Source organism: Leptonychotes weddellii, chromosome 7 (genome assembly GCF_054177405.1).
Source record: "Leptonychotes weddellii isolate Sample4059 chromosome 7, ASM5417740v2, whole genome shotgun sequence".
In the NCBI taxonomy this organism is placed as follows: Eukaryota; Metazoa; Chordata; class Mammalia; order Carnivora; family Phocidae; genus Leptonychotes; species Leptonychotes weddellii.
Window position 1 is genome coordinate 70,385,566 of NC_138375.1, and position 12,776 is coordinate 70,398,341.

Consider the following 12,776-nt stretch of genomic DNA (forward strand, 5'->3'; position numbering starts at 1 on the left):
ATGAAGCTTGCCTGATTCATTCTGGCTATTTTTTGAAAAAATAGGTGAAAGAGTTGCACACAACTTTGTGTTATTTCTTTGCCTTCTTCTTTTTCCTTTTTCCATATTTGTAGTTTTATTTTTTATACTTTGTCATACTTACAAATTAAATACAAAGCATAGGGAACAGTACAGTAATCTTGGAGAAATACTTTCATAAGATATTTGACATGAAATTGAACACCTCCCCCCCGACTTAATGAAAAGAGTGTCAATGGAGTACAGACTGAAGTACAAAGGGCAGTATTTCCCAGAAGCTGTGAAGGATTGAAAAGTATCTCATTTTGTGGCATTCTATTTGGTATCATATTACTTTGTACTGCCTAAGGATTCTTAAGAAAAAGAGAGAAAAGAATTGCAATCTTTTATTTCATGACCACCAACATCTGTGGGAGTTTCTGTAGTAAATGGTCAATAGCAGCCATATTTAAAGGCAGAAAAATGATGTTGTATGTGTGTGTATTTTGTATGTTGTGACAATTTTTTCAACAAAACGTCCCTTTTCACTTATATCTGATAAATGGGGTATAAGACTTCATAATCAAAAGTATTCTCTCAAGTCATATTTAAGGAAGCAAAGGTTTCCAGCTATAAATAGTCACAACTTTAAAACAGATGTTTTTCGAAGTTCACTTGTATTTGGTTGGTTGCTATTAGGAATAAATTTTCACTTGTATTTAATGTTAGAAATCATGATTTCATTCCAAGTAGAGTCTGAAACAGAACTAAAGATATCAAATAGTAAGATGAACTATATTTCCAAATATTTTGGAATTGTAGATTAGGATTCCAGAATCCATTTATTTATTTCTTATCCCCTTCCCTTGCCACATGTTACCAAAAGTAGCATAGCCATCCATGAAGGAATAACGGGTTTTTGTTTCAAAAACATCTAGGTTTGAACGGGGTTTACTTTTGGCAAGTTCCTTGCCATCACTGAGCTCTGTTTACCTTTGTAAAGCAGGGATAATGATAGTGTCCTATTGTTGCGAGCAGTTCTCCATAATTTCTTTTCTTTTTTCTTTTTTTCTTCACATTTGTGTATGGTCTGGGTTTTCTGAAGAAAAATCACTGGAAAACGTTGTTAAAGGATGATTACTAGCAAACATGCTTTGAAAGCTTGAGTTGGTATATTGTTCCAAAAAATATTTAGAGACTTTTCTCCCCTGAGGCCATTTGCTGTTCCAGCTTTGGGAGGCTGGGACTTTTCTCTGCCTTCTCAGGAAAAGATTTATTTACATTCCTGCTTAAAGGTTTTCTCTCTTTCTCTATCTATCTATCTCTAAGGAAAGGAGATACAGCTCTGTCAACAGTCCTATACAACTTCAGAATCTCATAAATTCAGGGTTCCTGCTATTTGGTACAAACCCAGCGTAAGCACAGGGTAACATCAGGCTCTTACCATTGCTTCCCAGTGGAGATTGGAGTTTGGGGAACCAGTGCTAAGGTGTAATAATATATTCTCTGATCCAGAAAACTTATGTATCCTATTAGAACATGAATCAATTTCTATCTATCTATCTATCTATCTATCTATCTATCTATCTATCTATCTATCTATCTATTTTCTATCCACACACACATCAGCCATTCCACGTCCTACCTAAGAAAATCTAGAATCTTTGTTCAATGGCAATGTGCCCAGCCTCAGAGGATGATGCATGTTTCAATTGCTAGCATGGGCTTAGATAGACCAGGCACCTTTTCCTCCAGTTAAGTTAGAGTTAGGTTAACTATAACCTAAGATATCAAAGGAGAAGTCAGCCAAATCAATGGTAGCTCTATGAAAGGTTTTCCTTGTAAGTGAGAAAGTGTCATATTAGGAGACTCTTATTTCCCTCCCAATTATTTGCATTTTGAAGTTTGTCTTACGAGGATGTGATGCATGGAGGTGCAGCAGACATGTTGTGACCATTAGAAACAAGTATGAAGAAGGAAACCAACAGACTGGGGATGGAAGAACAGAAGAATGTCAAATCAGTGAGCAAAAGAGCAATGTTCTGGATGACATCTTTAAGCTGCTCAATCAGTCATGAACTCATTCCTTTGGAACTTTTCGTTAAATATAAAAGTGCTCCCTGAAATTCAGACAAGCTCTTGTTATTTTCATTTACTTAGTACTAAGTAATACAAGAATCTAGGAATTGTGATGATTAAATGAAATGAGAAATAAAATAACTAGTATAGGACCTAGTAATTGCTTAGCTAAAAAGAAAAAGAAAAAAGAAAAAAAATGCTGCCACTGCTACTGCTAATGGCGATTATTTCACGTCTGAGCACCTGTGGGCGTATTGTCTAAGTGTCTGTATCCTAGATCTGGGGCACTAGTTTGGGGGGGTTATGAAACAGAGGTTATATAATCACAAGGACAGAAATGGGGCACGTTGGTAAATGAGAGGAACGTCAGGGTAAAATATAAAAGGGGTAATATTTAATTAGAGCAATTATTCTCAAACAGGAACCCTTTATGCGCTTTTTTTAAGAGATTATTTATTTATTTATTTATTTATTTATTTATTTATTTATTTATCAGAGGGAGAGAGAGCACAAGCAGGGGGAACAGTGAGCAGAGGGAGAGAGAGAGAAGCAGCATCCCCACTGAGCAGGGAGCCTGATGTGGGGCTCGATCGACCTAAGCCGAAGGCAGACACTTAACTGACTGAGCCACCCAGGCACACCTTCCTTTTATTCTTCTTTCCCCACCCCCCACCATCAATAATTTTTATTATTGGTCCTTCTTGGGGATTTTTTATTTTTAAACAATTTGTCTACCAATATATTTTCTCAGGTACTTAGACAAAAGGACACAACTGCTTTGATTCTGATCAGCAAAGGTAATGAACTTGTTATTTACCCGACCAAATCACTGTAATTTGCATTGGATATTTAAAAACAAGGTATTTATTATTAGCTTTTGAAGCTTTAATGTAGCTATGGTTTCTGATAGGCTTTTACAAATGCTGCAAGTAGCTTCCAGGCCCTGTTCTTTTAAGGATCTTTGGGGCGGCTGGGTGGCTCAGCCCTTAAGCATCTGCCTTCGGCTCAGGTCATGATCCCAGGGTCCTGGGATTGTGCCCTGCATCAGGCTCCCTGCTCAGTGGGAAGCCTGCCTTTCCCTTTCCCACTCCCCCTGCTTGTGTTCCCTCTCTCACTTGTCTCTCTCTGTCAAATAAATAAATAAAATCTTAAAAAAAAATAAATAAAAAGAACTACCAGATTTGAAGACTGCACCATCCAACGAGGACAAAAATTCAGTGACTTCCCCAAAATAATTAACATTAAATTACAAGTCCTGATTATTCTTATTTACTTTTTCACAAAATGCTCCAAAGAGTTTTAAAAAGACACAAAAAGTATTTTTGTATTTAGATAAGCCTTTTAAAGTATAAAGTAAGACCACAAAGCAGTGTGACAGGTTTTCTTCTGTCACTTGTAAACTCTAGAGAAGGCAATCCTCAGAACCGTGGAAGTCCTGTGGAAATATCTTCATTTACAATCAGGATAAACTGCATCCAACCAGGCGTCAAGGGACCTGGATTCTAGCTGCCATCCCGCATGGTGTGATCCTGAACAAGTCTCTCAACTTCTGGATAGCAGAAGCCCCATCACAGGACGAAAGAGGCTGACTGAGGTCATCTTTAAGATCTCTTCCAGCTCTGTTATTTTGTAATGCCATGAAATCGGACTAACATGTTCCAAACTGTTTAGATGTTAGAGCTTACATTGAACACTGTACAGTACTTTTAAAATTCCTACTTCTTTTTTGAGTCCTGTTCTCAATTTTTTTTTCATGTTCTTCAGTGCACTGAAATAGATTTTCCACATGAAAAGGCAAATTATGTCTGAGTATTATTATGAAATAGTGTTGACCTCATCAGCCCCTCAGTGGGTCTTACCGGCTGTTTTTGGTTCTAGAGATCATACTTTGAGAACAATTGATTTAAGGAACAAGGGGGTGGGAGGGAAATGCATCAGTGTGTCAAAAATCTCCCTAATATCCTGACAGGCTAATAGAATAAAGATATCACATCAAGCCCATTAAAAGAGAGGGCTGTTTATTTGCATTCATCAACCATCCATCCCAATAATTCGAGTTCTTGTTCCCAGTGGTCAATGTTATGATGTAGACATCTTTCATTTGGATGGATATTGTTGGAGTAGGTGTGATGGTTGTGAATCTTTAACCTTTGATTCATGGTATCTGGGTCTTCTAGTGTAGTTGAGGGGAGAAACCAAGAAGTTTTTGAGTTTTATCAAGTCATTCAAACAAAGTCCTTACTACAGCAGATTCAGGTTGTTACCCAAGCTTCATCTTTTTCTTGTGTTATTATTCCTTTTCTGTCATCCAGTGCAGGGGTCTGCTGCATGTTTTTCCTTCTCCCCACAGGCTTACATTAGAAGCAAGCAGGAGTATTTTTGCATTATTTATTTATAACATCTGCTTTGTGGAGACGGGGAGTAATTCTTGTTGACTCAACTATTTTATCATGAGATAAAGTTCAGTAACACCCAAAGCTAAAACATTTTTGTGGTCAGCAGTTACTGACTGGTACAAAGTTATTACTTTTATGTACTTATCACAGTACTTTCAGCTCAGGAACTGCTGACATTTGTTTTTCTTATCCCAAGTTAAGAAAATCACACACAAACCTGTAAGAACTCAGCTTGGTATGGTAAGTAAAGTTGAGATTTAATTTCTAGAGGCTAAAGAATGCCTCTTTATCCAGAGCCTGTTGCTCTTTACTGATGTATTAGAAACTTTGTATACTCTTACTAATAATGTGATACTAATTTTTATACTGGTTTCAATCTTTATTTTGTTTTTTATATTTAAATATATTTCATTTTTGTCTCATCTACTATTATTTATTGTTGATTATATCTTATTGATCCCTACTAACCACTGTAATTTTTTAAATATGGTATTGTATAAGTAAAAAAATAAATGTCTAACAGTGACTTCTCATATGCTACTCTGTTCAAATTCTCACTTTAACCCAATTTTTTCCTCTGATGGCAATTTTAAATTGATAAGTCTGATGGTGTGTCTCTGATACTTATATATAAAGATTCGTGCACAAGACCATGTTTTTCTTAGACCATGATTGTCACAGCTATGTGATCCCTGAAACTGAAATAGGCAATGGCATTTTGGGGATAACTGACTGAACAAACAATGAAAATATGAGATAATACTACCAAGAATCCTCAGGAAATTTTACCCATGGGACATAAAATCCTCCTAGTCATAAATCACATAGTGGTTTTTCTTTCACGTGAAAATTGGTAGAGAACACTAATACATTTAGACAATTGATTCTAAGCAATGCATGCTGAAGGCCACTGCGAAGACCTCATGTGTTTTGTACTAAGGAAGAATGAATAATGCTTTTAAGAGCCATACATTTCTTTAGAGATTTAGATGTCTGCTTATAAGATTGCAAGATTTAATTGGAACTCTTCTAGTGTAAGACTAAGTTAATTTTAACTTTTAAAAATTTCTCCATTGGAGAAGATATATACCTAGTTTGAGCAAATCATATAGTAGTTTTGGAGCAAGGATAGGACACCGTCACATAAGGAAGTGGCAACATGAGCAGCACATAGAGAGATATTTAGTCTTTTTTTCTGTATCTCCTTTCTTGTATTTCCTTTCCTGTATCCTCTACACTCCCAGTCTCATTTCACAACAAGTGGTTCTAGAATGTAGTGAGTGGGGGATGAAGCATAGAATTTGTAGCAAATCCCTTCAAGGAGTGTAAGAGTCTTTTCTAGGTTGTCATTCATACATGAAAAACTTAAAGAATTCATATGTAAATCTGGGAGTGTCTGAAAGGTATTGACCCCACATAGAATGTAAATTATTCCTTTCATTCTATCTTTTAGGGACCAATAATATTTAATGAGAAATTAGCAAAGCATGCTCATTCTTACTTTATTCTTTCAGGATATGTTGTGTATGTGTATATATATATACATACATACACATAAATATATATATATGTACATATATATGATATATATCAGATTCTCATTTTAGTATAAAAATCCAGTGATTACTTCTACAAGATGTTTATTTAGAACAAATATTCTATTACAAAAAAGTGATTATTTCCTAACTTTTTAGAATAAAAATTATCCCCTCCCCACCCATTGTATAGAGAAGTTTTCAGAGTATTTCTTTTCCCTGGATATTAGAAGATCAGAGAAAAACCCCAGGTACTAAAACATTAGACTTTAAAAGTTCTGCTCTAAGCACATGATTATGTGCTATAATACAGTTTTAATTTGTTACACTTAAGTTCTTTTTTTTTAATTTCAGATTTATTGACTATTTTTTAAACATTATTGAGTTTTATATTACAAATCATAAAATGCACCCATTTTAAGTGTATGATCTGATAATTTTCAGTAAATTTAAAGAGTTGTAGAGCCATTAGCACATTCCAATTTTATAATCTTTCCATAAACCCAAAAAGATTCCCTGTGCCTATTTTCAATGAAAACTCATTCCCACTGTCATCTTCAGGCAACCACTAATCTACACGTGTCTTTAAAGATTTTTCCTTCTGGGGGCGCCTGAGTGGCTCAGTCGTTAAGCGTCTGCCTTCGGCTCAGGTCATGATCCTGGTGTCCTGGGATCGAGCCCCGCATCGGGCTCCCTGCTCCGCAGGAAGCCTGCTTCTCCCTCTCCCACTCCTTCTGCTTGTGTACCCCCTTTCACTTTGTCTCTCTCTGTCAAATAAATAAATAAAATCTTTAAAAAAAAATTAAAAAAAAAAGATTTTTCCTTCTGAACCATTCATATACATGGAGTCATATACTATTTAGTCTTGCATCTGAGTTCTTTAGCTTAGCATAATGTTTCTGAGGTTTATCCATGTTATAGAATGATATATCAGTAGTTTGTTCCTTTTTATTGCAGAATAGTATTCCATTGTATGGATATACCACTGTATGTTTAGAAACTTATCAGTTGATCACCACTATGAATAATATTGCTGTGAACATTCATATACAAATCCTTGTGTGGACATATATTTCTATTTATTTTGCATAGGTGCTTAGGAACGGAACAGCTGAATCATATGATAAATTTATGTTTAACTTTTTAAGAAACTGCCAAGAGGTTTTCCAAAGTGACTGCACTATTTTCCATTATTATTAACAATTTACAAAGGTTCCAGTTTTCTACATTCTTACCAACACTCATTATTAATGTCTTTTTGATTATAGCCATTCTAGTGGTTATGAAATGACCCCTCACTGTGGTTTATATTTACATCTCTCAAATGACTAATGAGATTGAGCATGTGTTTATTAGACAGTCATAAATCTTTTCTAAATGTCAATTTAAATAGTAATTTTCAGTGACTGCAAGTTGACAGTAAGGTAGAGGATCTTGTTGAATTTACCTTTAAATCTTCTTGATGGTCAGCCTCCCAGGCTTTTTATGATAAAATGCTAATTTGCTCTTCAGTGAGATAAATGAACCTTTCTAAGATCTAATACTGTAGTAATATATGCTCTCTTCTGCTTACACTGGTTAGGGAGAGATACCTAGCCCTGGTTACCCACTTGCCATATTTCCCTTCAGGACTCTAGTTTTCTTTTGAGCATTGTTAGGATTTGTAGGCAAAAAGTCATGTATCCAGGGGTGGATGCATGGTGTGGTTAGTTAAGTGTCAGACTCTTGGTTTCAACTCAGGTCATGGTCTCAGAGTTGTGAGATTGAGCCCCACATCTAGCTCCACACTCAGTGTGGAGTCTACTTGAGAATCTCTCTCCCACTCCCTCTGACCCTCTTGATCATGTGCTCTCTCTCTATCTCCCTCTTTCTCTAAAATAAATAAATAAATCTTAAAAAAAAAAAAAGTCATGTATCCATTTCCAGAAGAGGAATACAGTAGCACAGGGAATTTAACACTACACAGTGATTATTGTGTTAGTCACTAGTGGCCCTATATAAAATCTGAATTGAGATTATTTGCCTATAGACTTACCAGCTGACCTCCTTGACTCAATCCTGACCTCGCTGGAACTATGATATATACAAGACCTATATAGACTTGAGGACTTAAACATGGATACTCTTCACTCTCTGCTTTTCAAATTCCTGTACAACATTTTCATTCTGACTGCCGTAAATAAGACAAGAACACAGTAATATTTTTCAAGAGTGAGATTAACACAGTTTTTTGCATATTTTGATACCTGTAACCACAAACTTACAGAAATACTAATTTAATGCTTGCAAAAGGAATTAGCATAATTTTGGCAAGTTTTTGTTAGATAATATTTCAAAATTCCTCCCCTTTCCCTGTACTACTGTGATATACATATATCATATATAGAGACATTTGCCCTACTGTGTTACCAGCAACTATGTAGTAGAATAGTTTTATAATTCTACTCTGTGTCATTACAAAATAATTGCTATTAGACCTGTTCGGCCTCCATAAATAACTGCAACACTGGACACAATATATGAACTGTTTTCAGATATTGAATAACAGGTGTCATGGGACAGCAATCACTGAGAAAAAGGAAACAAATGAGATCAGCTGCATGATTGCTCTGGTTTTCTGCCTGAATGCATATTCCTGACTATAGTTCAAGGAGAGGAAGCCCAAAAATAGTCTCATCAAACTGAGGAGACAAAGGTCAGAACTTGAGCTCACTGACATGGCTAGAATTTTTAGAGCAGGATACCGGAGAAAAGATATCTATGTAGAGAAGAAGGTTCAGAAATCTGTATACAACTCACCTTGGGTCTTTGGTTGCATACTAAACTGAGCATGTGCAAATGACACTCCAAGAGACTGCATCAGTAATGACTACCGAAAGACATGCAGCTATTTGGGGGCCATGAGCTGAACAACTGCTACAGCTGGCACAGAATAGATGTTGTCTTTCCACTGAGCCAGTGTGGCGAGACTTCGTTTAATATGATAGGTAGCAAAGAGGTAATGCTTTATTGGTAGGGCATTTCTAGCTCTCAAAACCTGCTCTCTATTTCAACTAACAGAGATTAAAAAAAAAAAAAAAAAAAAAAAAGCCTTGGAAAGGTAAAGAATGTGTGTGAACAAATTAACTGTCAGATAGAACAAAACAAATGCTTCATTAAGGAAAGCAATAACATGTAAATAATCAATAATATAGTATTCATACTATCCAGTATACAGTGACAAATAGGCATGCAAGAAACAATTATTGAGACCCATAACCAGGAGAAATACCAATCAATAAAGAAAATGACAGAGGTATCTGAGGAACAAGATGGCGGAGGAGTAGGAGACCTAAATTTCTTCTGATCCCAGGAATTCAGCTAGATAGTTATCAAACCATTCAGGACACCTACAAACTCAACAGGAGATTGAAGAAAAGAATAGCAGCAATTCTATGAACAGAAAAGTGACCACTTTCTGGAAGTTTCAGGTCTCTTCTGATTTGTTTAAGTGAATATTTTTCTGGGGTCATTGTTACCCTTTTATCATTTTGTTCTCTCATTCATCTATTCTCCTCTGGACAAAATAAGAAGACAGAAAAACTCCCCTCAAAAAAAAAGAACAAGAGGCAGTACTAACTGCCAGGGACCTAATCAATACAGACATTAGTAAGATGTCAGAACTAGAGTTCAGAATGATGATTATGAAGATACTAGCTGGGCTTGAAAAAAGCATAGAAGATACCAGAGAATCCATTTCTGGAGAAATAAAAGAACTAAAATCTAACCAAGTTGAAATCAAAAAGGCTATTAATGAGGTGCAATAAAAAATGGAGGCTCTAACTGCTAGGATAAATGAGGCAGAAGAGATAATTAGTGATATAGAAGACCAAATGATGCAGAATAAAGAAGCTGAGAAAAAGAGAAAAAAACAACTATTGGATCACAAGGGGAGAATTCGAGAAATAAGTGATACCATAAAGCCAAACAACATTAGAATAATTGGGATTCCAGAAGAATAAGAAAGAGAGAGAGGGGCAGAAGGTATATTGGAGCAAATTATAGCAGAGAACTTCTCTAATTTGGGAAAGGAAACAGGCATCAAAATCCAGGAGGCACAGAGAACCCCCCTCAAAATCAATAAAAATAGGTCAATGCCCCAACAACTAATGGTAAAACTCACAAGTCTCAGAGACAAAGAGAAAATCCTGAAAGCAGTTCAGGACAAGAGGTCTGTAACCTACAATGGTAGAAACATTAGATTGACAGCAGACCTATCGACAGAGACCTGGCAGGCCAGAAAGGACTGGCATGATATATTCAGAGCACTAACTGAGAAAAATATGCAGCCAAGAATACTATATCCAGCTAGGCTGTCATTGAAAATAGAAGGAGAGATAAAAACTTCCAGGACAAACAAAAACTAAAAGAATTTGCGAACACCAAACCAACCCTGTAAGAAATACTGAAAGGGGTCCTCTAAGGAGAGAGAGAGCCTAAAAGTAACATAGACCAGAAAGGAAGAGAGACAATATATAGTAACAGTCACCTTACAGGCAATACAATGGCACTAAATTCATATCTTTCAATAGTTACCCTGAATGTGAATGGGCTAAATGCCCCAATCAAAAGACACAGCATATCAGATTGGATAAAAAAAAAACAAGACCCATCAATATGCTGTCTGCAGGAGACTCATTTTAGACCCAAAGACATCTCCAGATTTATTTATTTATTTTATTTTTTTTTAAGATTTTATTTATTTATTTGACAGAGAGAGACACAGTGAGAGAGGGAACACAAGCAGGGGGAGTGGGAGAGGGAGAAGCAGGCTTCCTGTGGAGCAGGGAGCCTGATGTGGGGCTCAATCCCAGGACCCTGGGATCATGTCCTGAGCTGAAAGCAGACACTTAACGACTGAGCCACACAAGTGCCCCAAGACATCTCCAGATTTAAAGTGAGGGGGTGGAAAACAATTTACCATGCTAATGGACATCAAAAGAAAGCTGGAGTGGCAATCCTTATATCAGACAAATTAGATTTTAAACCAAAGACTTTAAGAAGAGATGAAGAAGGACACTACATCATACTTAAAGGGTCTATCCAACAAGAAGATCTCACAGTTTTAAATATCTATGCTCTTAACGTGCGAGCAACCAATTATATAAGCCAATTAATAACAAAAGCAAAGAAACACATTGACAATAATACAATAATAGTAGGGGACTTTAACACCCCCCTCACTGAAATGGACAGATCATCTAAGCAAAAGATCAACAAGGAAATAAAGGCTTTAAATGACACACTGGACCAGGTGGACTTCAAAGATATATTCAGAACAGTCCATCCCAAGCAACAGAATACACATTCTTCTCTAGTGCCCATGGAACATTCTCCAGAATAGATCACATCCTGGGTCACAAATCAGGTCTCAACCGGTACCAAAAGACTGGGGTCATTCCCGGCATATTTTCAGACCACAATCCTTTGAAACTAGAACTCAATCACAAGAGGAAAGTTGGAAAGAACTCAAATACATGGAGGCTAAAGAGCATTGTACTAAAGAATGAATGGGTCAACCAGGAAATTAAAGAAGAATTTAAAAAAATTCATGGAAACAAATGAAAATGACAACACAACTGTTCAAAATCTTTGGGATACAGCAAAGGCAGTCCTAAAAGGAAAGTGTATAGCAATACAAGACTTTCTCAAGAAATAAGAAAGGTCTCAAATACACAACCTTACCCTACACCTAAAGGAGCTGGAGAAAGAACAGCAAATAGAGCCTAAGCCTAGCAGGAGAGCAAAAATAATAAAGATCAGAGCAGAAATCAATGAAATAGAAACCAAAAGAACAGTAGAACAGATCAAAGAAACTAGGAGCTGGTTCTTTGAAAGAATTAATAAGATTGATAAACCCCTGGCCAGACTTACCAAAAGAAAAGAGAAAGGACCCAAATAAATAAAATCATGAATGAAAGAGGAGAGATCACAACCAACACCAAAGAAATACAAACAATTATAAGAACATATTATGAACAACTATATGCAGCAAATTAGATAATCTGGAAGAAATGGATGTATTCCTAGAGATGTATAAACTATCAAATCTGAACCAGGAAGAAATAGAAAACCTGAACAGACCCATAACCAGTAAGAAAATTGAAGCAGTAATCAAACATCTCCCAACAAGAGCCCAGGGCCAGATGGCTTCCCAAGGGAATTCTACCAAACATTTAAAGAAGAATTAATACCTATTCTTCTGAAACTGTTACAAAAAATAGAAATGGAAGGCAAACTTCCAAATTCATTGTTTGAGACCAGCATTACCTTGATCCCAAAACCAAAGACCCCATCAAAAAGGAGAACTACAAGCCAATAATCCTGAAGAACATGGATGAAAAAAATTCTCACCAAAATACTAGCCAATAGGATCCAATAGTACATTAAAAGGATTATTCACCATGACCAAGTGGGATTTATTCCTGGGCTGCAAGTTTGGTTCAACATCTGCAAATCAATCAATGTGATACAATACATTAATAAAAGAAAGAACAAGAACCATATGATCCTCTCAATAGATGCAGAAAAAAGCATTTGACAAAGTACAGCATCCTTTCTTGATTAAAACTCTTCAGAGTGTATGGATAGAGGGTACATACCTCAATATCATAAAAGCCATCTATGAAAAACCCACAGCAAATATCATTCTCAATGGGGAAAAACTGAGACCTTTCCGCCTAAGGTCAGGAACGCAGCAGGGATGTCCACTATCACCACTGCTATTCAA

At 36.2% G+C, this 12,776-nt stretch overlaps 1 long non-coding RNA gene across 1 annotated transcript in view; it reads left to right on the forward strand.

The window, feature by feature from the left end:
• Positions 1–12,776, forward strand: part of LOC145722641 (uncharacterized) — a 152,945-nt gene that overhangs the window by 52,276 nt on the left and 87,893 nt on the right. The gene's annotated exons all lie outside the window — the stretch shown is intronic.